The sequence below is a fragment of the Onychomys torridus genome, chromosome 1 (assembly GCF_903995425.1).
Source record: "Onychomys torridus chromosome 1, mOncTor1.1, whole genome shotgun sequence".
NCBI lineage: Eukaryota > Metazoa > Chordata > Mammalia > Rodentia > Cricetidae > Onychomys > Onychomys torridus.
Window position 1 is genome coordinate 102,516,241 of NC_050443.1, and position 25,462 is coordinate 102,541,702.

Consider the following 25,462-nt stretch of genomic DNA (forward strand, 5'->3'; position numbering starts at 1 on the left):
TTTCTTTCTTTCTTTCTTTCTTTCTTTCTTTCTTTCTTCTCTTGGTCATGAAACTCCAGCTAGATAATTACATCTAAATTCATCCCAGGACACATGGTGAGAACTTTTTTTCAAAACCCAAGCACTGGTATTAAGTTGAGCACTATATATAATAGGCATGCACTGGGAAAGGGGCTGCTGAAATAAGATAGAGCTTGGCAAACGAAACATGTCTTGAGTTCTCTGGGGGCATCCTGTCTGTAAGGGAGGGTCAAATGAAATAGTGTCAGATTCTTGAATTATTTTCCCCTATGGAAGGCCTGTGCTCTCTGATTTCTGGAGGAAAATGGGCTCTGGGTGGAGCACTTCCTGTCTGTGCCACATCCTGGTCTTTTCTCTGGGTGTCTCCAGTTACGGGGAGTGAACTTTCCTTTATTTAGTGTTCAGTCACTGTGAGGCAGGAGTTTCAGCCCTGAAAACTTACATGGAAGTAACATTATACAAACTGAGCAAGTTGTATTTAGAAATATATACACATATACATATACATATTCATATATGTATACATATACATATATTCATGGGACAGCAATTAATGAAAAAAGAGGCTATGAATTTAAAAAAGAGCAAGGAGGGGTGTGTGGGAAGCTTTGGAATGATGAAAGAGGTGGGCAAGATTATGTTATTATATTATAATCTCAATAATAAAAGAAAAAAGTAAATATGACCACTCTACCTTTCTCATACCAACTGATTTTCTCTGCATTTCAAAAGCTCCACCATCTTGCCTGCGTCCTTTATCTGAGTGCTGGATATCTCAGTCGATCTTCAGTATAGGACAGATTCACAAAGAAGTAAGCTCTAATGCCAGTGAAGGGATGTACTTGCAACAATGCAAGGGCAGGCAGGCAAAGAGCCCAAGCTTCCTTCTTCCATGTCCTTATATATAGGCTTCCAGCAGAATTTGTGGCCCAGATTAAAGGTGTGTCTTCCTGCCTCAAAGATCCAAATTAGAAGTGAATCTACTTACTTCAAATGAAGCAAAAATCCTTCGCAGGTACCCTCCCTCCCTCCAGTTTGGATTTTAGTTCATCGCAGATGTAGTCAGGTTGACAACCAAGAATAGTCTTCACAACCCACTGTCTGCCTATATTTTCTTTATTAGTTTAGTGTCTCCCCACTATAATGTGAGCATCGCAGGAACAAGAGTCCTGTTCACCATGGGTTCAAACCCTAGTTCTGCCATCTGTGTGGCCTCTCCCCAGTGACAATCTTCCCCGCGCTTCCCATTTTAGATGGTGACAGTCAGTAATTCTAACATGACAGGTTGGTCCAAGGACTAAAGAGTTACTGCACACAGCCTGCTTTGAGCAGCATCTAATACACAAAAAGCACTCGCGGCTATTTGTCGTCATTGGTCACGAATGTGTTAAATGAACAGATAAAGTGTCTGTGAGTATAGACTGTACTTACTTATTGTGGCAAATGTGATTCTATGCATTTTGTAAAAGAAAGTCGCTTGTGTTTTCACTATAATGACTGATTCAGGGTCTGTCCCACTCTATAATATTGTAAATCAAGGTCTTTGCCCATTACTCCAAGTCCCTGTTATCACTCATCTTTCTGTGGAGTCCTAGCCTTGTGCTTGGGTTAGTTTGACTGAGACCTCTCTGTCCCATGCCTCATTGTCCTGGAAATGATTTTGATTCAATCCCCACCTGCTCCTGAGTATGCTGTGTGGTACTTCCATCCCTCTGCTGAGTCTGCCTGCCAGTCCCAGCCTCTTCCCAGAGGCTCCTGATGACACTCAGCAGCGAGCCACAGGAGGAACGGGCAGTGAGAGCAGCTCCTGATTATGGTAGCTCCTGTGTAAGTCAACCCCAAAAGTACCAGTGATCCACCCCCATCTTCCTTCCTGATTGGTATTCCCTTCACTAGAATTATTCTGCCCAGGGGGGTGGAAATGGCCCTGCTGTTTATTATAGACCAGACTTTCAAGTTCACTTGCTATTGACTTCTGCACTCGGAGGCCAGTGGGAAAAAGCAAATATAAACTTTTCTCCAGGAAGGGTGAAACCATTAGATCAGATCCAATCAGGGCTATGCATTATGATGCAAGGGTCTACTTGAACCAGAGCCTCAGCTTTGAACTGGGGCCTACAGGGATGCACAGCTCACACTTGCTTGCTAATTCTAACTTCCTTGGAGAATCAGAATGCTTGTCTACTCCCTCTGCCCTCTGTTCTTCTATCTGCTCAGAGCATCCTTCTGCTCCTACCCACTCTCCAGAATTTAAGAATGACCATCAACCTATGTCCTATCCCTCCTGACTAACCCAAATTAGTGTGTGTATGTGTGTGTGTGTGTGTGTGTGTGTAGGTATCATGCAAGCCTCTCAGAGTGAACATGTTCCCAGGTGTAGAGAAATCTACAAGTTTGTGTCTGTGTTCCTGAACATGAGGGTATATGCATCATATGTAATTTTCTATAGAGGCATGCCTATATGCCTCTGTATCTGCATATGCTTGAGAGTGTGTGTTCAAAAAGATTTCTCCCTCCTTCTATCCATCTAGGAGAAAACCTGATCCAATTTGGAGATATCTGAACCTGTCTTTGGACCTCCATATCCTTTCAAGACAAATTCAAACATCCTAGGATTTTCTATTCACTTTCTATAAATGCTTCAGATTCTTCCCATGCTGCTCCTCTGTCCTGACTCACAATTCTGTGTGATTCTTTGCCTACATCTGGGTGCAGGCTGGACATTTCTCATTAGTGATGGGGATCTTACAGCCAACCAGCACATTATGGTCACTGATGCTGTTTGCTCAGAGGAAAGGCTTACTTGCCGGCTGTCTGCAGTCAGTATATGGTAAATTAGAGGCCTGTGCTCTGCTTCTTGGAGTCACTGGTGCATGGCCAGTGAGTTTACCTTTTCTGCACAGCTGGTCAGGCCCATTGAGCAATGCTTTGGTGTTGCTAAAACTAGAAAGCAATAATAAGCCACCAACCTTTCTGAAGATTCTGGATTATGCTTAGATGTGCTTCTTTGACAGAAGTCTGAAAGGGGAGGCAGAAGGGCCTGAAGGTTGGAGTTACACATACAGGATCCTTTGGGAATGCCAGGTGAAAGTTAACAAAAAGCCCCCGAGGGACTGGGGCAGGCTAGGAGCATCACGCTTAGGTACCGGGTAGGATACCAAAACACTGAGACAGGCAGCTGGAGGTGATTTTGAGACTAGAAGTAACAGAAATTACAAATGGGCATAAGCCTTGCCCCACAAAGTGAAAAAGATGCTTGCTCACAGAGTCAATCGGAGAGCCGGTATACCACTGTAGAGGAGGTGGAAGGGCGGGGGATAGCCCAATTGCACTGTTGTATTGATTTCCCTTCACTCTCGACTAGTGGACACAGACCATAAAAAACAGCTGGTAATTAAGACTATCTGTGTCCCTAGACAATCCCTATATGGAGAACTCACATCAGAACTCCATTTTCCCAGGCTCCTTACGCAGCTCACTCATCGGCCCGGCTTTCTCTGTGGGGCCTGTTGTAGCATCCTCAGTATCCATGGTGCCTCACTCTTTCTTGCTACTTTGTCTTTATGGAGGATGTTGGCCATGTCTCTACAACCCTGCCCCTAAACTGAATCCATATTTGTTATGGTGGTGTTGGCCAACCTTTCCTACACTGTACAGCAGGCCAGGGAGACCTTAGGTTGTTGGAATCTGTGTGAGCCTCTGAGAAGGTGGCAGGATCTTCACCCACCCCTGAAGAAGAACCACTCATTACCTTGGGACCATCTCCTCCCTTTCAGTGGCATTCACCTCAGAAACTGTCCTGTCCTAAGCTCACTAGCCTAACCCTGAAATAATTGCCTCTGGTTTTCCTGACTATAACTTTTGGTCAAATCTGATTCTCCATAAAAATTCTGTTTTACCAATAGATTAGAGCTGAGTGACCCTCTTCCTCTGTCTGTTCCCTTCCACTCCCCTCTCATGCCCTTTCCCTTCCTCTTCTACTAATCCTCCTCCAACCTGCCATCCTCTCTCTTCTTCTTTCACCTTCTCTGCTTCCTCTCTCCCCTCTTCCTCTTGTCTTTTATCTGGATTCTTACCACATTCTGTATAACCCCCAAGACCAATCACTTGGCCATCTTCTGACCCAGCTCCTCTAGGCTCCTTGCCTGTCTTGAAGAGCCAAAAATGCAGTGGAGGAGGCAGGACTTGTCTACCACAGAGATGCACAGGACAAGATAGCCTCTAGGCACTCAGGGAATGCTAGTCATTGTTATAAGACAGGGCTTTGATTATTTCCTTCTTATGTGTCATAGTTAATGGTTCAAACTTTAGCCACCTGTCCCCAAATCTACCTGTAACAATCCTCTCCTCAACCTTTCTCAAGATATTACTTTGCCTCTTTGTAAAATACTCTTGGGAAAAACAAAGTACTTTACCAAATACTTTGGTAAAAACTCTCTGGACCTCCTCTGGTCCTGCTGACTATGAAGAATGCAGAGATTAGCCAAGGAAAGAGCCTGTCAATGCCACAGCCCAGCACCCATAGGTATCAATGGCTGTACTGGACAATGTTTTTACTCTGTCCACTTGTCTAGGAATGCTTTCTTCTCTCCATTTATTATAGCTCATTTTTACTACAATGATTAAGTAGTGACTTAATTAATCATTGGATGATTTTATTAATGACTTTATTAATCATTGAAACAAGTATTTATTGAGGAACTACTACAATGTATTCTTTCCAGTGTGGGCAGTATCATATGGACTTTATAAAGCACAAGAGTGGATGTATGGAATTCAAATTTACATGCAGTAAGTATTGGCAGAATGCAGCTCCACTGTGCTCTAAACTGCTCACCTGCATACAAGCATAGAGCAGAACCACTGCCCAGTAACCCCCTGCACAGATGTGTCACACAGCTGCAGATTGCCTTTACTTGCTATGTGTCCTCGAAATATCCCCTGCCCACCCTGTTGATGGCTGTTGCATACTAAAGCCCACAATGAACTGTGTGTAACAGGATCATTAATTTGTCAGGCACTCACTTAAGATGGTTGCACCACATTAGAGAAAGTGTGTTCTGGGGGCTCTGTGAAGGCCATGTTTATTTTCTGAGAATTGCCATTAGCTTTGGATGGTGGGAGGTGTGCCAGAGGTCACATTACTGGGGCTCTGGTCTGTCTGCTGCACCATGTGGCTGTAGAATTAGTGTGCTGGTTATTGATGGGAAAGCTATTCCTTAACAGGGTCCCAATTTGGCTCCTGGGATAATGAGATGAGTCTTTAGGGACCATCCATCTCTCTCCTGCAGATGAGAGCAGTTCTGAGGAACACGGCCCCTTAACTGGCTCATGATGGAGTGCAGCTGAACTGAGGCTAGTACAACCCATTTATTTCCCAGGGGCCAAAGTGAAAGGCTCGGTAGCACACACACACACACACACCCCTGCCTGAGACCCTGCCTAGGCTGACATATTTGAAAGGCAGACAGAGCTATGTTTTAGGTAGTGAAGGGTTGGTTCATGTCCCGGGTCTTCTGGATAACCCTAGATAGGCAACTTAGCCTTCATAAGCCCTAATTTTCTGCCTAGCAAGACAGAGATACACCTGAAAAAAATAATATTAATTGAGAACCCAGGAGGCTCATTTACAGGTTAGAATATGAACAAAGTCACATGAAGTCTATTCTCAGGAACATTGACTTAAAAACTCAACCAGTCACTCTGAATGAAGGCACATTTAGGCTAATCTAGATGGTGGGGAGGCATGAGACAGGGGCTGTATCTTGTTGGGCATCTGGGAGAGTGACAACTAAGTTGATCTCTGACAGATGGCCAGGTGTTAATCAGCTGAAGTAGGGTGATGGTGGTGATGATGGTGGTGGTAGCAGCGGTGGTGGTGGTGGTGGTGGTGGCGGGTGGGAAAGAGAAATGCCAGACGGAAGGAACAGCTTGTGTAAAGGCCTGGAGACTGGAGGGAACGCAGTGTGTTTCGAAACTTAAAGTGAGCCAGAAGGCCTGGCACACAGACAAGGAGGGGCTGTAAAGTGGGCAGGGAGCAGCTCCTTGTGGAGTCTAACTAGGATGCCTAGGACACCTTGTTCAGAACTGGGGATGCATCTTAAGGAAAACAGAAAGCTGTCAGGGGTTGTTAGCAGCCCCTCCCCTCCCTGCCGTGGTGTTTACATGCGCCCATCACTCTCTCTGTGGAATGGGCATGACTCTGGAAGAGGACCAGACTGCTACATGTGGAGAGATCAGAGCAAATGCAATTTTATATAAATAACGAAGACTTGTCCTGAATTGGGGTCAGAAGACTAGGGAAAGTTACAATGCATGATGCACTGAACCAAACTGGGTCATACAGGAGAGGAGGCTGTGATTGGGACTCCCATTCTCCCTGTTCACACCTCCCAAGGCCACTGCATGGTTAAATGATCACGTGACAAGTGATACCCCAGGCACTCACTAGATGTTCATTGTGTCCACCTGTTCCTGTAATTAAGTCCCACCAACTCTGTCACAGCCTCAAGGAGCTGGACTCAAATCCCTTTCACCTTCTCCTGGAAGCTTCCAACCTTCTGCTTTCTAACTAGAGGCTCAAGTGCCAGCAGGCAGCCTTGGGCTGGCAGAGCCACAGGAATAAGCCTGCACAGCTTAAGGCTGGGGACAGTTGTGCCAAGATGTTCCTGAAGTGTGTGACTCAGTGTGCTGTTTGGGATTTTTTTTAAAATTTATTCTTTGAGAGCTTTGTGCATGAATATAACGTGTTTTGATCAAAATCCACCCTCCATTCCTCAGCTCCAACTCCTATCATGCCTCATCCCCCGCTCAACTCTTCCCTCTAAACTTGACATACTCATTTGTTAAAGCCCCTGAGTCCACTAGTGTTCCCTGTAAATGCATAGGTGTAGAGCACCCTCTGGAATGTGGGCCAGCTTAGATCAAGCCGGTACTGACTGCTCTTCATAAAACCTGGCCAAATCCTGCTGCTCTTGAGCTGGAGAGAGATGCTGGGTGGAAAGGCCAGGGAAGGAAACAACCCAGCAGGCTAGGAAGGTGGTGGGATGGACAAGCCACAGAACTGCCTTCATGGGCTGGGTGAGGGAACGCAGAAAACCCCCCCCGACATGGAGGACCCCAGTTTTCCTGTAAAATAAAGCTAATAGTGGATCCTTCATTGGAGTTCCATTGAGAGACAAAATGAAACTCCGTGGTGGAAAGTGGCAGCCAATAAAGCACAGTGTGGCAAGAAAATAATGGATGCATAAGTAGCCCAGAAGGACAGCTGTGAATTCAATCCAGTCTGGGCCCAGATCCAAAGTCTGCCATTCCTGACCTGTGAGATAGAGAGAGGGAGGGAAGGCATAGCGTCCCATCCACTCATCATGCTGACTGTCACCAGCACTGAGGGCGAAAAGAGTTCAGGGCTCTGACCTCACCAAGTTTATATTTTCAGAGGAAGAAGAAATTAAATAACTGTGTACATCAAAGATCATGTCACAGAGTCATCAGCACTGTGAAGAAACTCCAACAGTGGGAGAGGACAGAATGGCTGTCCAGAAGAGACTCACATAGGGCTGCTGTGTGCACGTGACCTCCCACGTCGGACAGGACTCAGAAGAAACACTGGAGATCCAAACGTACAGACAGGCACTTCTTAACCCTGGCTTCTCATTACAACCAGCTAGAAATCACTATGGCCTTCATGAAAATACTGCTGTTTGGGGGTAGTTCTTAAGCGCACACAATTTAAATACCCCATGGGTTGCATGCAAAAGTAAGCCATGGCTTTGTAAGAATCATATACAGAATGACATCCAGCCTGGCATCTGCATTGTGCAGTGCTTGGCCAGGGCCAGCAGAGCAAAGACCACTAGCAGGTCACTGAAATGTGAGGCATAGTTTCCCACAGATCCAGAAGCTGAAGGGTCAAGGTTAAGGTGTGTGTCAGGAGATAAAGGTGCTTTTGTCTGCTGAACCATCTTGCCAGTACCAAGGAGTCATATGTTAACAGATTAGAATCAGAACTTTAACCCTAATGTATAATGGAAAACACAATTGGTACAGGATCAACTCTAATCCTCGCCAGTTCCTCTCTGGTCCAGACCTCCCTCTTGATGTCCTCATCCTCCACCATTTGACTTTCTACCCCTATGTGGGAAACATACCTTGTAATCATACATTCAGCCCTTTCTGAAAGTTTGAAGTAAAACTCCTCTAAATAAGTGCCTTGCTTTAAGATGGGTGATCCAGAGAGAGACTTGACAAAGTCTTCCCAGACAGGGCCATTCCTGGTGTTGTTGTTCTTGCCATTTTGTTCTCTGCCATTTAACCTGCAGGTGTAAAGGGGAGAGGAGAGGTCCCCCAGGCCAGATCTTCTTCTTCTTGGGCACCCTGGGAATGTATAGTCATAGCACTGGCTGTTATTTGTAAAAAGGGGGTGGTAGCAAGGGCTGGAGAAATCACTCAGTACTTAAGAGCACTAGCTGCCCTACCTAAGGACCTGATTTAGTTCCTAGCATCCACACAGTTGCTCACAACATCTGTAACTCCAGTCCAGGGGACCTGACCCCCTTTTCTGGCTTCGTTGGACACTGCATGAGAATGGTGCCCAGACAATCACATGGCACATGGCAACAAAGTTGATCTGAGGCTGTTGTCATAGATATGGTCACTGACAATGCCTTGTGATGCCTACAGTCAGTTGCTTCTGACATCCTAGGGTTTCCAAGGCTAGTGCCTTGGTGATGCATGTGATCTCAAATCTTGGTTGGGGAGAGAGTTGTGTTCAGGACAGGAGGGACAGAATGAGGACACTTGCTCTCAGGTTGCACAATAGCCACCACCATCACAGGAACAATGGCTGACAATTCTTTACATGATTTCTTTTTTCTGTGTTCTTGTCAGAACCAGATTCCAGTGCCAAGTGGGATTAACACAGAAACATGTGGGTTTTCTGCTGACATTGAGGACACCCCCTAAAGAGGGTGATGTCTCTAACTTCAGGGTGTGTGTGTGACATCAAGATTCTATCTTGTCTACGGACAGTTGGAAGATGGATGGGAAAAGGAGCTGCTTCTTCTGAAAGGCCCAAGAGGTGAAGGTGACCTGCTGTGTAAACTTTTATGATAAAGTAACAGGGGAACTTCCACATGCAACAAGTATAAGAATGTGATGTAGTTTCTTAGGAACCTCTCCAAGAAGGCAAGAGTCATGTGATTGTTTTCCAAAGGCAGTCTTTCTTCCATGTTGAGAAAAGAATAAAACTTAATGCCAAGGGGAGAAGCAACCATGTGGAGGTCTTGTCTTCCTAAGTTGCTCCCAGCTGTGGTCACTGCCATTGAAGCTCTCCTTGTCACCAGAATCCTTCCTCCCCCACTGATTAGCTTATCTGGTTCCTGAGTCAGTTCTGATAACAAGGGATCCAGGGATTTTCTGTCTAAAGGGAGCTTGGCCTGGAGTAAGGCTTGCTGCAAGGTGATGGCATCAGTGCTAACCTTTATATCCCTTCTAGTTCAACATTACTAGACCTAAGTCTCAGACTGTCCCTGTTCTCTACAGGACACTATGTCATACCTCTGCCATTCTGAATCCATGAGGCTGCTTCCTGCTGCAAGTCATAGGAAGCTTAATCCTGGGGTCTAAAGAACCCAGATGCTTATTCTTTTCTTACAGAGAAGTTTAGAAGCAGACAGTGTCAAAGATGATGTAGCTTAGATGTGCCATCAAAGGTAAAAATGACTCCCATCTTGAGTCCACTTTCATCCTTTTAAGTACTTCTTTGTGGTTATAAAATAGTGGTATTGCTTAATCCATTGCTTCTTTACAAGACAATATCAAAGCAAGAAGAAGGGGAAGGGTCGGCAGCCTTGGAGCACTCCATCAGCAAGCCTGTCCTAAACTTCAAACCTAAGTTTTCAGTGATGTACATCATATATTCAAATAGTACATAAACTAGAAATGCAAGTTGGCCAATTTTACACAAAGTGAACCCAAGTGTGAAACAAATCTCATAAACCATGAATCAGAATATCACACAGATGCACACTGGGCCTCCTTCCAAACCCAGCTGTCCCCAGGGAAATCACTGGCCTAACTTCAAACCACAGATGGAGTTTCCTTTTCCCTTAACTTCATATAAATGGAACTGAATGGTGTGCCCTTAAGCAGTTGTCTTCTTCCATTTTGTGAAACTTGGTTACTTAATTAAGGATGGGATGATCTTTGCTGTTTTATTACTGTATAGTGGGCCATTGTGTGTACAGGCATCTCTCACTATCTATAGGAGACAGCTTCTAGGTTCTGCATCAGACACTGAAGTCTGAGGAAACTCTAGTGTACTATATAAATGGCATAGTGTTTGTCTATAACCTCCATACATTTTCCCTTTTACATGTGCATATGCAAGTGTGTGTGTGTGTGTGTGTGTGTGTGTGTGTGTGTGTGTACAGGTGCATACAAGCTGTGTGTTTGTTTGTGCATGGGATTATGGAGGACAGAGGTAAACTTTGGGTGTTGTTCCTTAGGAGTCATCTACTTTGTTTTCTCAGACAGAGTCTGTCACTGGAAGATACCTCATTAATATGGCTAGGCTCTCTGCCTAGTGCCTGCCTCCCCATCACTGGGATTACAAAGGCATGCCACCATGCCCAACTTTTTATATGAGTGCTAGTGATTTAACTCATGTCTCCATATGTATACAGCAAGGCCTATACCAACTAAATGATCTCCTCAGTGCCACATTATTTCTTAGATTTTAAATAATCCCTAGATTACATACAATGCTTAATTCAATGTAAATGATACATAGTTGTCTTAATGTATGGTTTAGGGTACAGTGATGAAAAGAGAAGGCTATGCATGCTCAGTGCAGATGCAACTTTCATAGGTCAAACTACATTCTAGGCCTAACTAACCCTAGGTCTAACCATACCACAGGACTGACTACACCCTAAGTCTGAACACATTCTAGGCCTAACTATACCACAGGTCTTCATTACATCCTAGGTCTAACTACACTCTCCCTAGGTCTAAGTATGCCACAGGTCTAACTATGCAAACAGGCACCTCAATGAATTTAAGGAAAAAGAACTAAAGAAGAATAAACCCGAGTGATGCAGAAGAAAACAGAGACATATGGGTGATTGGAATGATAAAGACATTCTAGAACTTGAGAATAGAATTCAACAAGGAGATAGAAACATTGAAGAGGACTCAAGCTGAAATGAAGATGGACTTGGAAAACACAATACCTCTCTGAGAAAACCCAAAGGAAAATCTTGTGGAGCAACCAAAAATAAAATATCAAGACTCAAAACTATACTAGAGACTCTAGATCAAATAAGAAAGAAACATGAAAAATTAAAAAACAAAACAAAACAGGAAATGCTGGACACCAGAAATAAACTAAACCTTCAAATTATAGTATTCGATGAGAGAAAAGAATCCCAAATCAGTGGTATAAACCCAAACTAAGGAGAGACAGATACCCACACAGATATAAAGAATGTCAAATTCATAAGATCAGAAAAGAAAACCCTCAAGGAATACTATATGTGAAACACTAAGCATACACAACAAAACAAAGGAAGTGACTTGAAAGCTGCAAGAAAAAAATTACAAGTCATATATAAATGAAAGCTCATCAGAACAATAGCTTACTTCTCAATGGAAACTTTGAAGGCAAGAAGACCCTGGAGCAATGCATCCCAAGTCCTAAAAATCTGTGACATCAACTTAAACTAAAATACCCAGCAAAACTATCTGCCAGAGCTGAAGGTGAAAGAAAAACTTTTCATGACAAAAACAGTCTTAAAAATAGTTTAGTTGTTTGAATCCAACAAATCAAATGCAAAACAGAAAGCATTATTTGAGGCTGAAGAGAGGAATGAACATAGGAGAGAGACTGGAAAGAAATATGAAGCCATAATTATTAAAACACAAGATACCACTGAGAACACAAATAAATACACCAAAAAAATCATCAAGACAGTGACCACTATTAACAAACAATGTAAATAATAACCTTAATATCAATAGTCTCAATTCTTCAATCAAAAGACACAGACTGTCTGAATGGATCAAGTAACAAAATACATCATCTATTGTTTACAAGAAACATATCTTAGTTTTAAAGAAAGGCATCATTTTAGAGTAAAATGACGGACAAAATTCCTCCAGTCAAATGAGACCAAGAAGCAAGCAGGTGTCACTATCCTAATATCTGACAAAGTATGCTTCAGACAAAACCTAATCAGAAGAGACAAATAAGAGCACTTCATTCTAAGTTAACCAAGAAGACATTACTAGCCCAAAAATATATGCAACAAACTCAGGGTGTCCGATTTCATTGAAAAATAACATTCTAGAACACAAAACAAATCTTTACGAATTCAAAAAGATTAAAATCACTCCTTGTAATCTGACTACAATGTAATAAAACTTAACACCAAGAGCAAACAAATCTCTAGTAAATACACAAACTCATTGAGATTAAACAATTCATTACTGAATGATGAATAAGTCAAAGAAGAAATCAAGAAAGAAATAAGAGAAAAGTGTACAACTAGATGACTGAAAAGACAGTACAACAAAACCTGTGGGGCTCATTGCAAGCAGTCCTACTTCCTACAAGGGAAATTTATAGCCCTAAGAGACCACATTAAAAACAAAAAACAAAAAACAAACAAACAAAAACAGAAAGAGCACAAATAAATGGCTTAATGATGTAACCCAAAAAGTTAAAAAAAATAAATATTGAAACAAAAACAAATCTAGTCAACCGCAAGAAATAGTGAAAATCAAATGAAAAATCAGTGAAATAGGAACAAAGAAAGTAATACAGAAAGGAAGGAAGAAAGGAAGAAAGGAAGGAAGAAAGGAAGGAAGGAAGGAAGGAAGGAAGGAAAGAAAGAAAGAAAGAAAGAAAGAAAGAAAGAAAGGAAGAAAGAGTATTTGAAAATGATGATTTTTTTTTTTTTTACCAAAAGCTATTTACTGATTATATGCAATCTCAACCAAAATCCACATCCCATTCTTCACAGAAATCTAAAAATCTCTCTCAAAATTCATGTGGACCCACAAAATACATTAGATAGCTAAGATAATCCTGAACACAAAGAACAACTTTTAGGGATTACTATTCCAGATCTTAAGATATATTATAAAACATTGTAATAAAAACAATATAGTACTGACACAAAAACAGACAGACTGATGAATGGAACAAAACTAAAGACCCAAACATGAGTTCATGTAATGTCAGAAATTCAATATTTGACAGGTACTAAAAACATATGATTGAGAAAAGGATGCATCTTCAACAACTGTTACTAGGAAAGCTGGATGTCCATGTGCAATGAATGAAATTAAAACCATCTCTATCACTATGCACAAAAAACTAACTCCAAACAGATCAAAGACTTAAACATGAAAACTGAAATACTGAAACTATTAGAAGAAAACATATGCAATACCTTAGATGATATAAGTGTAGGAAAGGACTTTTTGAATAGGACTCCATTTGCCCATTAATTAAGTCCCCAAATTGACAAGTGGTTCACAAAACTAAAAAGCTTCTGCATAGCTAAGGAGACAACCCAACAAGTGAAGAAGTCCACAGAATGGGTAAGATAATTTGCCAGCTATAAATCTGACAGAGGATTAATATCCAGAGTATACAAAAAATTCAAAATACAAAAAAGGTGACCCATTCAAAAAATGGGCTTGGGACCTGAAAGTTCTCAAAAGAAAGCAAAATGGTTAAGAAATACCTCAAAAACTATTCACCATCCCTAGAAATTATGGCGATGGGAATCAAAACAGCTTTGAGATTTTATTTTACCTCACCAGAGTGGCAAAAGTCAATGGAAGAACCAGCAACAAACACTGAAAGGGGTATGGGGAAAAGGGAAACTTCATTCACTGTTGGTGGGATTTGCCAACTGGGACAGCCACTGTGGAAATCAGTGTGGAGAATTCTCACAAAGCTAAAAAGTAAATCTACCATATGACCCAACAATACCATCCCCTTACATATGCCTCAACAACTCAATATCCTACTCCAAAGATATTTGCTCAACCATGTTCATTGACTGTATTCACAATAGCTAGGAAATGGAAACTACCTAAATGTCCTACAATTGAGGAACAGACAATGAAAATGAGGTACATATTCAGCTGTAAAGAAAAATGGAAAGCATGAACTTCGCAGATAACTAGATGGAACTAAAAAAGGAGCATATTGTGTGAGGTAGCCCAGTCCCAGAAACACAAATATTGTGTGTTCTCTCTCATCTGAGGCTCTGAGTCCCAAAACTTCAGATGTGAGTACATATTTTAGAGTAACTGTAGAAAGCAGGAAAATTTAAAAGAGAGGGGGACGTTGATCAGATAGGATGTTGAAAAACAATAGACAGGGGAATGAAGAGGATAAGTGGTCTGATCAGAGTAACGGGGAAATGGGGGGCTCTAATTAGGAAGGGGAAGGGAGCTAAATACAGATAAAGACAGAAGAGAGTAAAATAACAATAACGATAGCTGGAAAGTCATAGGGAATACTATTAACTATGTATCTAAAACAACCTATGATACACCTAATTCTAGGTAGAAATATACAGTTATAGTTTAAATGAACTTTTCTCATCTGGGCTGATGATGCTTCCTCTAAGACCCAAAGATACCTAAGAAAAACCCCAACACTAAACATGAGAATCCCTCTTTTGAGTTGTTGGTCAAGGCTGTCCAAGAGACTCCCAAAACATAGTCTATTGCTGTTGCCTTGGTTACCCTCAGGTGTGAAAGGTACGTCCCTAGTTCTGAAGACACCATGCACTTCAGCCATAGGATCCAGAGGTCTCTGATCTAGAACTGACATGAATACTTCCTCTCTGAGTACTAGTTTGCATGGCATAAGAAGATACCGTGCAAGCTTCCAAAGGAGGGAAGCAACCACAGGTTACCCAGCTATTATTCCTATGAAACACAATAATCACTGGCATGGTGCAGTGACTTTGAGGGTGTAGTAGTGGCACATATACCTTGGTGGTAACCAACAGCTTTATAATCAGACGGAAGACCTTCTCAGCAATAGGAAAGGAATACCTGACACTGGAACCCTACCAACTACTAAGTTCTAGTGAAGTCATGGATCTTAGAGGAGAACCTACAACCAACAACTGCTTTACTAAAACAGCATAATTCCTATCAATAATCTAGACATATGTCCTTATACCTACAGATATGTGCAGTATTCACCCCTCATCAAGGAAACTTCTCTTTGCAACAGACAGAAACCATTACAGAAAATCACAACCAATCAAAATTCAGAGTTAAGGAGCCCAGTCCTAGGAGGCATCTATGAAACAGTCCTGCACCTAGGAGTCAGGGAACATTGCAAGGGGTTGGGGTGGGTTCTAAGAGCCAGAAGATCAGGGAGTTTGCTGTGAGACTGCATCTCCTAGTAATGACAGAAGCAACACCCATAAAATCTCACTAACATTACTGCCTAAACATGAGCTGAACAAAAAAGATACCAATAGACATGCCAAAGTGGGTGGGAGAAAGCCTATGAAGCCTCAACCCTATACATGGAGTATGCAATGATAAGAATAGGAGAAATAGTCTTCTCTAGGAAAGAATATACAAATTAATTATCCAATACCAAATGGTCAGCCCTGAAAACCTACATACAAGTAACATTATACAGATTGATTAAATTGTATTTAAGGATATATGTATATAAATATACATATATGCATGCAACAGTAATTAATATAAAAGTGACCATGAATTTGAGTTAGAGCAAGGAGGGCTATATGAAATGTTTTAGAAAGAGGGAAATAATGTAATTATAGTCTAATCTCAGAAATAAAAGAAAATATTAGCATAACTTTAGGAAAAATAAAAAAGCAAAACAAATTGTATTTATTCAATTGTTAGTAAGTATTTGAATCACCTCAAAGTTTTGTAGTTCAAAGACAGTTGCCCTGCAGTCCCAGGGTATATATATTTGGTGAACATACTGGATGTCTATGGGTTGACTTCACCAAGGGATGAAATGGCAGGATCATAAAAAAAATCACTCCTCTCTTGCCATGATAGGATATCTTTTCTAGAAGCCCCCAAGTAAACACTTTCTCTTTCTCTCTCTCTAATTGGGTAGATACATTTGGTGAAATGGACTGTCAATTGAAAATTGCCTTGGTTGGCTTGGAGATGTGATTAACTTCCTGAGGACAGAGACTTGGCAACTTTATAAAAGTCAAGTCTGGAAAACAGTGGGGAAAGAGGCATACTGACAAGGGGCTACCATTACCCTTCCTTTGTCGTTAGCTCAGGATTGTGTAGAGAAGGAAGGCTTGTATCTGGTGATCAGTGCCTCCCACCTGGATTCATCCTGCCTGAGAGAATTGTCTCTTTCCCTGCACCCAGGTTTGGGTCTCTTTTGCGGGAGCCATGCCTACCTTGTCTTTGGCAGCTGAGACTGAAGATCATAAGTCAGGGGTGAATTATAAATATGGACCAACATCCTTCCTCATGCACCAACATCCTGAACCTTCTATCTGTATTTCTGTCCCATCAGGCTCCCTTCCATTAGAGAATTTTCTATGAGCCTCTATTTCATGACCCTGATGGGAATGGTATTTTTAAGAGGCAAAATCTTTTGATATCCTCTGACTGAAAAATCTTGACAATCTCAGGCTGAATCTAGGAGTGTGAGTAAGTTTCCCTGAGATTTCCCCAGATTTTGAGTTCTGTTTAATATTTTGAAGGGAGTCATAATACTCCAATAAGGATGTCTGACAGAACAGAGTACCAGTTCCTATTCCTACACTAAAAGAATCACTGTGGTCTTAGAAGTTTACTGCCCAGAACATTTGGTGAATGCAGGGGAGATCTACTATGATGACCTACACTGCATTCTGTTTTGATGGGCAGGTTTCTGGGGGTGTTTCTCAATAGAGTGATAGAGCATTGGGCAGAGGATTATCTCTCTTGGAAGCTAAGAAAGGAGGTGATCAGTGTTATTTATAGCTTGTGGCAATGGGTTCTAATGGAATGGCCCAGAGGGAGAGGCACTTTCACAGTGTACAAGATGCCAAAGACTCAGGGTACAGATTATAGGCTACACATCTGCCCTGTGGAGCAGCTCTCCTGGGGACCCACAACCAGAACTACCAGAACAGAAAGACTAATGGATGTCCTCCTGGGATGACATTGTGAGGAGATATACATTCTACTAAATGTCTCTCAAAGGGATTCATTTTTGTTTTGTTTTGTTTTACTGAATGTGGCTTCAGATTGGATTATACTAGCATGTACTGGAAAGCACCAGCTTTGCAATCTTCACACTCGTTACTGCATCCATCTTCCCATTGCCCTCCTGGTATTCCACTGCCATTATCCTCCCTATCGTCAATATCACTTGAAATAAGGTTTCCTAGAAACAGGCTCTGCAAGGAAAAATTGCATGCTTCAGGCTTCCCTGGGATTTCTCTCTGGAGATGCACCAGTGGAGTAAGGGAGACACAACTGAGCAGAGAGCAAAGCTTAATACCGTGTGATTGCCACTGGGAAGTTCCTTCAAAGTATTCTGAGTCTATGGAGATCTCCCAAGGTTTGCTCCTTCTGTTGGCACAGTAGCTGCTCATTGACTAGGGTCACCCCAAGGAAGAGACATATCTTGGAGTGAACTGATATCTTTCCTTGCATGATAGCTCAGTAATGAGCAATGAACAGCTCCCCACAATTCTCAACATCTGATGTATCTAGAGGGGTGGTCCTGAAATCATCATCATATCTTAGATCCAGGGGCTCATAACAAATGGCTGAGAATGTGGCTCCATGGTGGAGCATTTGTCTGTCATGTGTGAGTCCCTGAGTTCTAGCCCTAGCACTGTAAAAAGAAGATAGTTGAATAGAAGGCTCCAATTCAAGAGAACAGCTGTCCTGCTATGAGGATGGCAGAATCATTCTGTGTTCAATGAACCAGAGCACTTACTGTGCATTAAACCTTATTCCACATGCCACAGACACAATAGCAAGACAGGCAGACCCTTCACCTCTGGAGTGTTGATGTCATAGTTTGGTTCATGTCAATTATATTATGTTATACTGGGTAACAACTAAAAATGCAACTAACAAGGTTTATGAGGTCTTTTTTTTTTTTTTTCTTTTGCAAATATCCAGTTGTATTGAGCACAAGAGACCACCGAACTGAGTAAGTTTGTATTGTGCACTAGGTTTATAACTAAATAGAAATTTTTATACCAGCATGATGGCAGGCAAGCCTCTACCTCTGCATTCTAATTAAGACTGTATTTGGTGTGATTCGGGTTTGGTCAATGTCTGTTTTAAGATGATTGATATTTGGTTTAAAATTAAGCGGATAGGTCTGCAGATGAAATCACAGCTGTCTGACACACATTTCATGTATGTGACTGTAGAGGCAAAAAGTGCCTCCTGCCTGCAGCAAAACAGAGCTGCTTGTTCTGGGGAGCAAGAGCTGCATGCTGGTGAGATTGCAAGTTATTCATAGGTTTTGGTTTTATCTCCTTTGTCTTTTCAGAGAAGTGTTTTCCCAGATGTCTATCTGCAGCTATGACATGGTTGTTCATGGTCCACATGCATCTCTCTGGAAGATGAGTGTGTGAGTGCACTTGACCCTTAAAGGGACACTCCCCTCTGTCCTCATGCATTGCTTTTGCCTGGTGCAGGAAAGTGTGCTTCACTGGGTTCTGGTATGTTTTTCCAGGATTAAGTGAACATCCACTCCCGCATGCAGATAGAAGGAATTCTTGGCACCCTAAATAGGGGATATGAAGGTTCTGCTCTTAGTGGGTAGAAGATAATATCAGAGATCTGGAGATCCAGGTGAAGTTGTCAAGGGTGGGGTCTTGTCCATATGGCACAATGAAAAGTACAGCTTCAGAAGGCAGCCCCTGTTAAAATGTCAACCCAGAAATTCGTAACTGTAAAGTCAGTCCACGGGTTGTCTATCTGTCCACTGGACAATTCCCTTGACACAAACAAGCAAAGGGATATCCTGGCCTTTGGGACTCCTGGCTACTCCTTCAGCAAGCCTGAATGCTATAGTATATAGCTGTCTTAGTTCAAGTTTATAAGAGCAAAGTGCCATAAGCACTTACTTTGTGAAATAAATTAACTTCCTACAGTGGTAAAAACCTATTACTCCCAGATCAATGTGCTACCTGATGTGGGTCCTGGTGTGGAAATTTCTCTCATGGAGAGGGAGGAGAGAGTTTCCTTGAATTTCTTTTTACCTTTTTATAAGGACACTAATTCTATGGGATCAGGGCTATATGTCATGGCCGCATTTATCTTTGACTATCCCTAGATAGGCCTTACTTCTGTTTCCTTGGGGAGTAAGCTTCATCTTGTCCATTTGGAGGTACATAATTCAATCCAGCTCAGTAGCATTAGGCAATTACCTAAGGGGAAAGGTTCAAAGGGTTGTATGTGTGTGTGTGTGCACGTGTGTGTGTGTGGTGTGTGTGTGTGTGGTGTGTGTGTGTGTGTGTGTGTGTGTGTGTGTTTGTGTGTGCTTAATGTGTGTAAGCTAGAGGTCTTCCCCAATGATTTCCCATTCTGTTTTTTGAGACAGGTTTTCCCACTGAAATCGAAGCTCATTGATTGGCTAAAATGGCTGTGTACAAATCCCAGAATGTTCCTCTCTCTCCATTGGAATTACAGGCACATGTAATTCATGTATGTGGGTGCTAGTAATCTGAACTGATACTTACTCAGCAAGCTCTCTACTCACTGATCTATCTCCTCTGGCCCATCAAAGGAATAGTCATAACAGGATTCCAGTCTAGCACCCACACGGCTTTATTCTCTAACCCAACATCCTATTGAAATGCTCACATATTCCTCAATAACTCCCATCACCGTCTCAGAGGTGCCAATGAACTTGAAGTTGACTCCTGTAGGCATCAGCTAAGAATTCCAGATTTTACCAACAGTAAAGCCAATCTTGGCATGAAGCAGGGTTCTCTGTAGGTCCGAGGACAAGGAAATCTTCTCTTAGGCAGGGAGTGGTCACAAACACAGGTCTCAAACCAGGTGCATGAATTCACCGTCATCATTCATATCTGTCACATCACAAAAAGTAGGCTTCCTTTGGTCCACTATTGTCAGATATGAGGTTTACAAGGGTCTTCACACAGCTTCAGAGGCTGGAACGGTGGGGATAGGTTCTTTGTGAAACACAACTGGGTAAATTTCCATTATTGTACATCAATGACAGGTCAACAAATCACATCTGAGGACATTGTTAAAGTGCAGGTAGTATATGCTCACAATCAGACCTCAGGCCATAGCAGCAGGGCCTGAGTTCATCACTTTTAGTTCTGGAGCTGGAACTTTGATGCTTAGGGTATATTTACTCCCTGTTCTGAATTGGCCCAGAAATTCCACCTAAGGCGAGTGGAAACAAAACTGAACAGAAAGCTCTGGAAGTGTTTCTAGTGGGTCACAGTGGAGTCTTGATATCCTTGGAGGCTGAGCTTTGATGGCACCGTCCCAGGAAGTGTGGAGGCCAGCCAGTGGCTAAATATTTCAGGCCCTGTGTTATTGTTTTAACTGAAAAAGAACATTCCCTAACTATCCTACCCAAGTGCTGTAAAACCCATCTCATTTTCCATTCAGTGAAGACTCATATTGGTTGCCAGGAACCAGTCCATTGTCCTTCATCCCCAGACTGTGTTTTCTAGTTGGCCAGGCCCACCTCAGGCCTTTGTCTGACCTCACATGGGGCTTAAATATGAACCAGGGAAGATTATTGTCACCCTACAAAATACAGTCTGCACATAGGAGCCCTTGGGTTGCAGTAACTTCCAGAGTACATCATCATACAAGTCCTTTCTGATGTCTGTACTGATATTATCAGTATTCACTCCCACATGGATGGATAGAAAATGACTGTGGTCATTAAGAGGGTGATAAGTAACTAAAACAAACAACCTTGAATCTTGGGGTAGTGCAACAAAACACAGTTCCAAAGAAGTTAATATATTTTTCTTGTGCATCAAATCTAATGAGGATTAGTGGGAGGAGCCCTGGGAGACAGTTCTGTCATTCAGGTACAGCGATTTCTTCTATCTTCTGGCTCCATCATCCTCTGGGTCCTCAGAGTTCTCTTCCACTGGTAGAGAAATAGCAAAAGAACAATAAAGGACCTGAAATGTCATGGGCCAGAAGAAGAGAATGCAGTCAAGAAGCAACTAATCACTGTTGTAGAGTACGTTCCCTAGGCAGAAGGATTCCTAAACATTAAGTGTCACCATGGTCTCCCAATAATTTCTAGGCCCAGCAACATTACCCAGCAGCATCCAAGGATGAAAGGCAGAAGTCCCAGACTCTCCTTATGTTCCTCGATTTATTATTGAGAAACATCAGTGACCTGCTTTTGTCTATTCACCATTGAGCTGTTAATTGCAAGGACTTCTGAGAAACAGGGACCCTGGTATTTTCTAAGATGAGAGGTGGGTTCTGCCAGGCAAAGTGGGGGTGGGGGCAAAGAAAGGGTCCATTACACCAATGCCAACTCAGTGGCTTAGAATATAGTGCTCTATGCCAGGTAAAAAGAAGGCAGGAAAAGATGTCACCAACTATGGCATCAGTGATCCAGTCAAGACCAGCACTGAACCCTGTCCTTAGAGGGACTTGAGTAGAGGTAGAACCAGGTGCCTGACCCACAAGCTGCAGCCTGCTTCTCCTGGAGATGCCCTGTTCACACCTCATCTGTCTCCCAGAAGAACAGCCAAGGTATAGCATCTGGGAGCTGAAGAGGGTCAGAGTCAGGGTGGTAGATCCAGAATCCTCATTTGATTTCTTTCTTTTTTCTTTCTTTTTTTTTAATGTTCATGTGCCTGTGTGTATAGCACATATGTGTGCACATGTGCATGGGGGTGCGCATACATACTAGTGTGTGGGTGTGTGTGGAGGCCAGAAGTCAATGTAAAGTATGTTCATCTATGGCTCTTCACTTTTGTTTTTTGAGACATGTTCTCTTACCAAACCCAGATAGAGATCACTGATTGGCTAGACCTTCCTGGACAATAACTTACAGAAATCCACCTTCCTTGGCCCCTCAGCACTGTGCTTACAAAGTATGTCACTATGCTGGGCTTTTTACTGGGAAAATGGATGGTACTTCTTTAATGCCTCTTGATCTTCACAGCAACCCACTAAAGACATGTCATCCATTTCCCATTTGCATCTGAATTCAGAGATTACAGAGCTAGCTAGGAGTCCCACAGCAGCCCTGCTGGCATTCACACCTGCTTTGCCAGCCTGCTGGGGCCACACTCCTCACCATTTTGCTAGGAGAAGGCAGTGTCTCCAGGAAGCAGGCTGTAATGTCTGACAGCTGGGATGAGTCTGCAGTAGGCTTTGCCTGGCAACACCCAAGATTGCTCCCAAACGGTGTTCTCCTGGCTTTGTCTGGGGAAACCTAATTGCTGCAATTGTGTGATAAAATTATCACTTTATCCATGCAAATGGGCCAGAGTGGGTTGGTTGTCTATTCCTGCGGTTGTCCCAGATTATTAAATGAGCAGCTGGTTCCAAACACGTTTGCAGCAGGCTAATTCAATGGCTGTGTGCACTTGCATATTCATGGCTTCTAGCTCCCAGCCCAGGCTTGCAGGACCACTCCAACGGGGCTCTAAAAGTTAATTTATCTTGACAATTTAAACAAATATACTTCCCAGGCTTTAGTGACTCCACCAGATTTCAGTGAGTGTCTTGGCAGGAAGAGGAAACCAGGGATGGGTGGATAGGGGTGATATTTGCTCTGGGACTCAGGTTCATGTGTAGCAGGAGGAAGATACCAGGGAAACTGTGGCAGAGATGAGGGCTCCTCGTGGGTTAGGCCGCTCCAGTTTGCTGATTTCAAGGTTTTTGGTCTTGGGCAAGCTACTTTTAAATTTCATTTTTGTAATACAGAGCATGAGATCTATTCTCTTCACAAATAAGTGTGCAAGGCATTTCTGTTGACTGTCCACAGTGTCCTGCAGTAGCTCTCTATCTAGCACTTACTCTTCCTAAGTTGAAACTCTGCTGCTTGATTGACACCCCCCCCCCCAACCTCCCAACCTTTGGCACCACAGCATCAGTTCTATGGGTTTGACTATTTGAGGGTCTTAGAAATCATGTGGTGTTTCCATCTCTGTGACAGGCTTATTTTATTTATACTAACGTTATCTCAAGAAGGCAGACTTCCCTTCTTCTTGAAGGCTGACTAGTGTTCCACTGCACTCTCTATCACATTTCCTTAGCCTAGCCATATATTGATGTGAGTGGGTTATTTCCACGCTTGGCCATGGTGGGTATGGTTCCCATGCTGCAGTGAGCATGAGAACACAGATGCTCCCTGAAGCCTGACTGCTGCTTTTTTTTTTTTTTTTCAGGGTAAGTCCACAGAGGTAGACTTGCTAGGCCATATGGCAGCTCCATTTTTAACTCTTTGGGACATCTCCAGGCTGCTTTCTGTAGAGGACACATCATGTTGGATTCTTGAGCAAGTACTATACTGGGTCTCCCTCCATGTTTCTTAGCTATAAAGCAGAGTTTCACTCTGCAGGATTGCATAAGCAATGCTGTGCCTCCAGTGTTCTCATTCTTCTTCTGCCAGCATGCACACATGCCTCCAGGGCATCTAGCTGTTTAATGGTTCCCCCTTTACGATGACCGTCTTCTATTTTTAACCTGCAGGTTACTTCTAAATGACCATATTAATAGCACTTACCAATTCTTCACAAGAGCCTTGTCCCTTTCTAAGGCACATTAAATTACTTTAAAAGCAGACATGACTCCTCCCTATGCTACTTCGCTGGTGCATGGACTTGGAATGGCCCACTCAGTGCGGGGGTGGGGGATGGGGGGGGGGGGGGGGGGGTGAAAAGGCCATAGAGGTAAGCCAGGAGACATGAAGAGTCTGGCTTTGTCTTCTTAATGACAGCCTCATATGTAACTGAAACCTTAAATTCGGTTAAATTGTGTAAATACCAAAGGCCTGGTCTGGGGTATCCTGTTCAACTTGGCCACCACAATCCATGAGAATCATCCTGTGTCAGGAAGCCTCAGTGTGCTGCCTTGTGCTCCTCTGCAGACCATCACTATTAACACACAGATCCTGGAGCCTAGCTGAGCCAAATGCTAGCAAAAAAATCCTTAGCATCTGCCTACCCTGACTGTGCTTCCTCCTTCCCCAACCCTCCCTCCTTCCTTCATATCCTTTCACCCCTCCCTTCCTTGTCCCTTTATTTACTGCTTCCTTGGTTCCTTCCCACTCCTCTCCCTCTCTTCACTTTCTTCCATGTCTTTTCCTGTCCCAATTATTTCTTTCCCTCCCCTCTCCCTTCCTTCTGTCTTACCTTCATTCCTTCCCTGTCTCTCCTTTCCTCCCTCCTTCTCCCCTTTTCTCACCTTCTCCTGTGTCTCTCTCCCTTCCTGTCGTCCCCCTGGATTGTCACAGGACTTCTCTGTCCCTGGCACTTGTAAAGACACTTGATTTGTTTTTCTATTTCCTAGCTGAAAATCTAGAGGCTGAAGAAAACTCCTGATTTTCCTAGGTTTGTACAGTCCAGTGCATGGACAAGTTGACATCTTTTCCCTACAAGTGAACATCAAAAGCAACATACATGTGAAAATTAAGACAACTCCCTCACACACCACATAATTCAGCCTCAGAACATGCTGCACCCTTAGAGAAGTTGTGGAATGATGTTTGTAAAGAAACAAGTTCTGAGCCGGGCAGTGGTGGCGCACGCCTTTAATCCCAGCACTCTCGAGGCAGAGCCAGGCAGATCTCTGTGAGTTCGAGGCCAGCCTGGGCTACCAAGTGAGTTCCAGGGAAAGGTGCAAAGCTACACAGAGAAACCCTGTCTCGGAAAAGAAAGAAAGAAAGAAAGAAAGAAAGAAAGAAAGAAAGAAAGAAAGAAAGAAAGAAAGAAAGAAAGAAACAAGAAACAAGTTCTGCTGATATTTGAGTGTCAACCTGTGCCTGTGTGCCTGAAGTCCATGTGAAAAACAGACTGCAATGATTGGCATTTTACCTCTGAAGCCAGATGACCAGGACACATTTCTCTATGTTCCTGATCCTTAGTTTTTATATCTGTAATGTGGGGATAAGGATATGCCCTACATCCTCAGATAGTTATAAGAAATGAGATCACACAGAGAAAGGGCTCAGTATAACACCCAAGTTATCCAGCAAAGTCAGTCCATTTTAGCATTAGGTTAGATATTGCAGAATGAATCCAAGTTCAAGCAGAAGTGACCAGCACCTACAGGATCTAGCCACTGCTCTCTAAGACAGGTCTACATGCAGTTAAATGCTTCTGCCACCTACAGGCTGTGTGACCTCCTTGAGCAAAGTCTTCAACTCTGAGCCTGCCTCAGTTTCTCATCTACAGCAGGAAAATCATAGTAG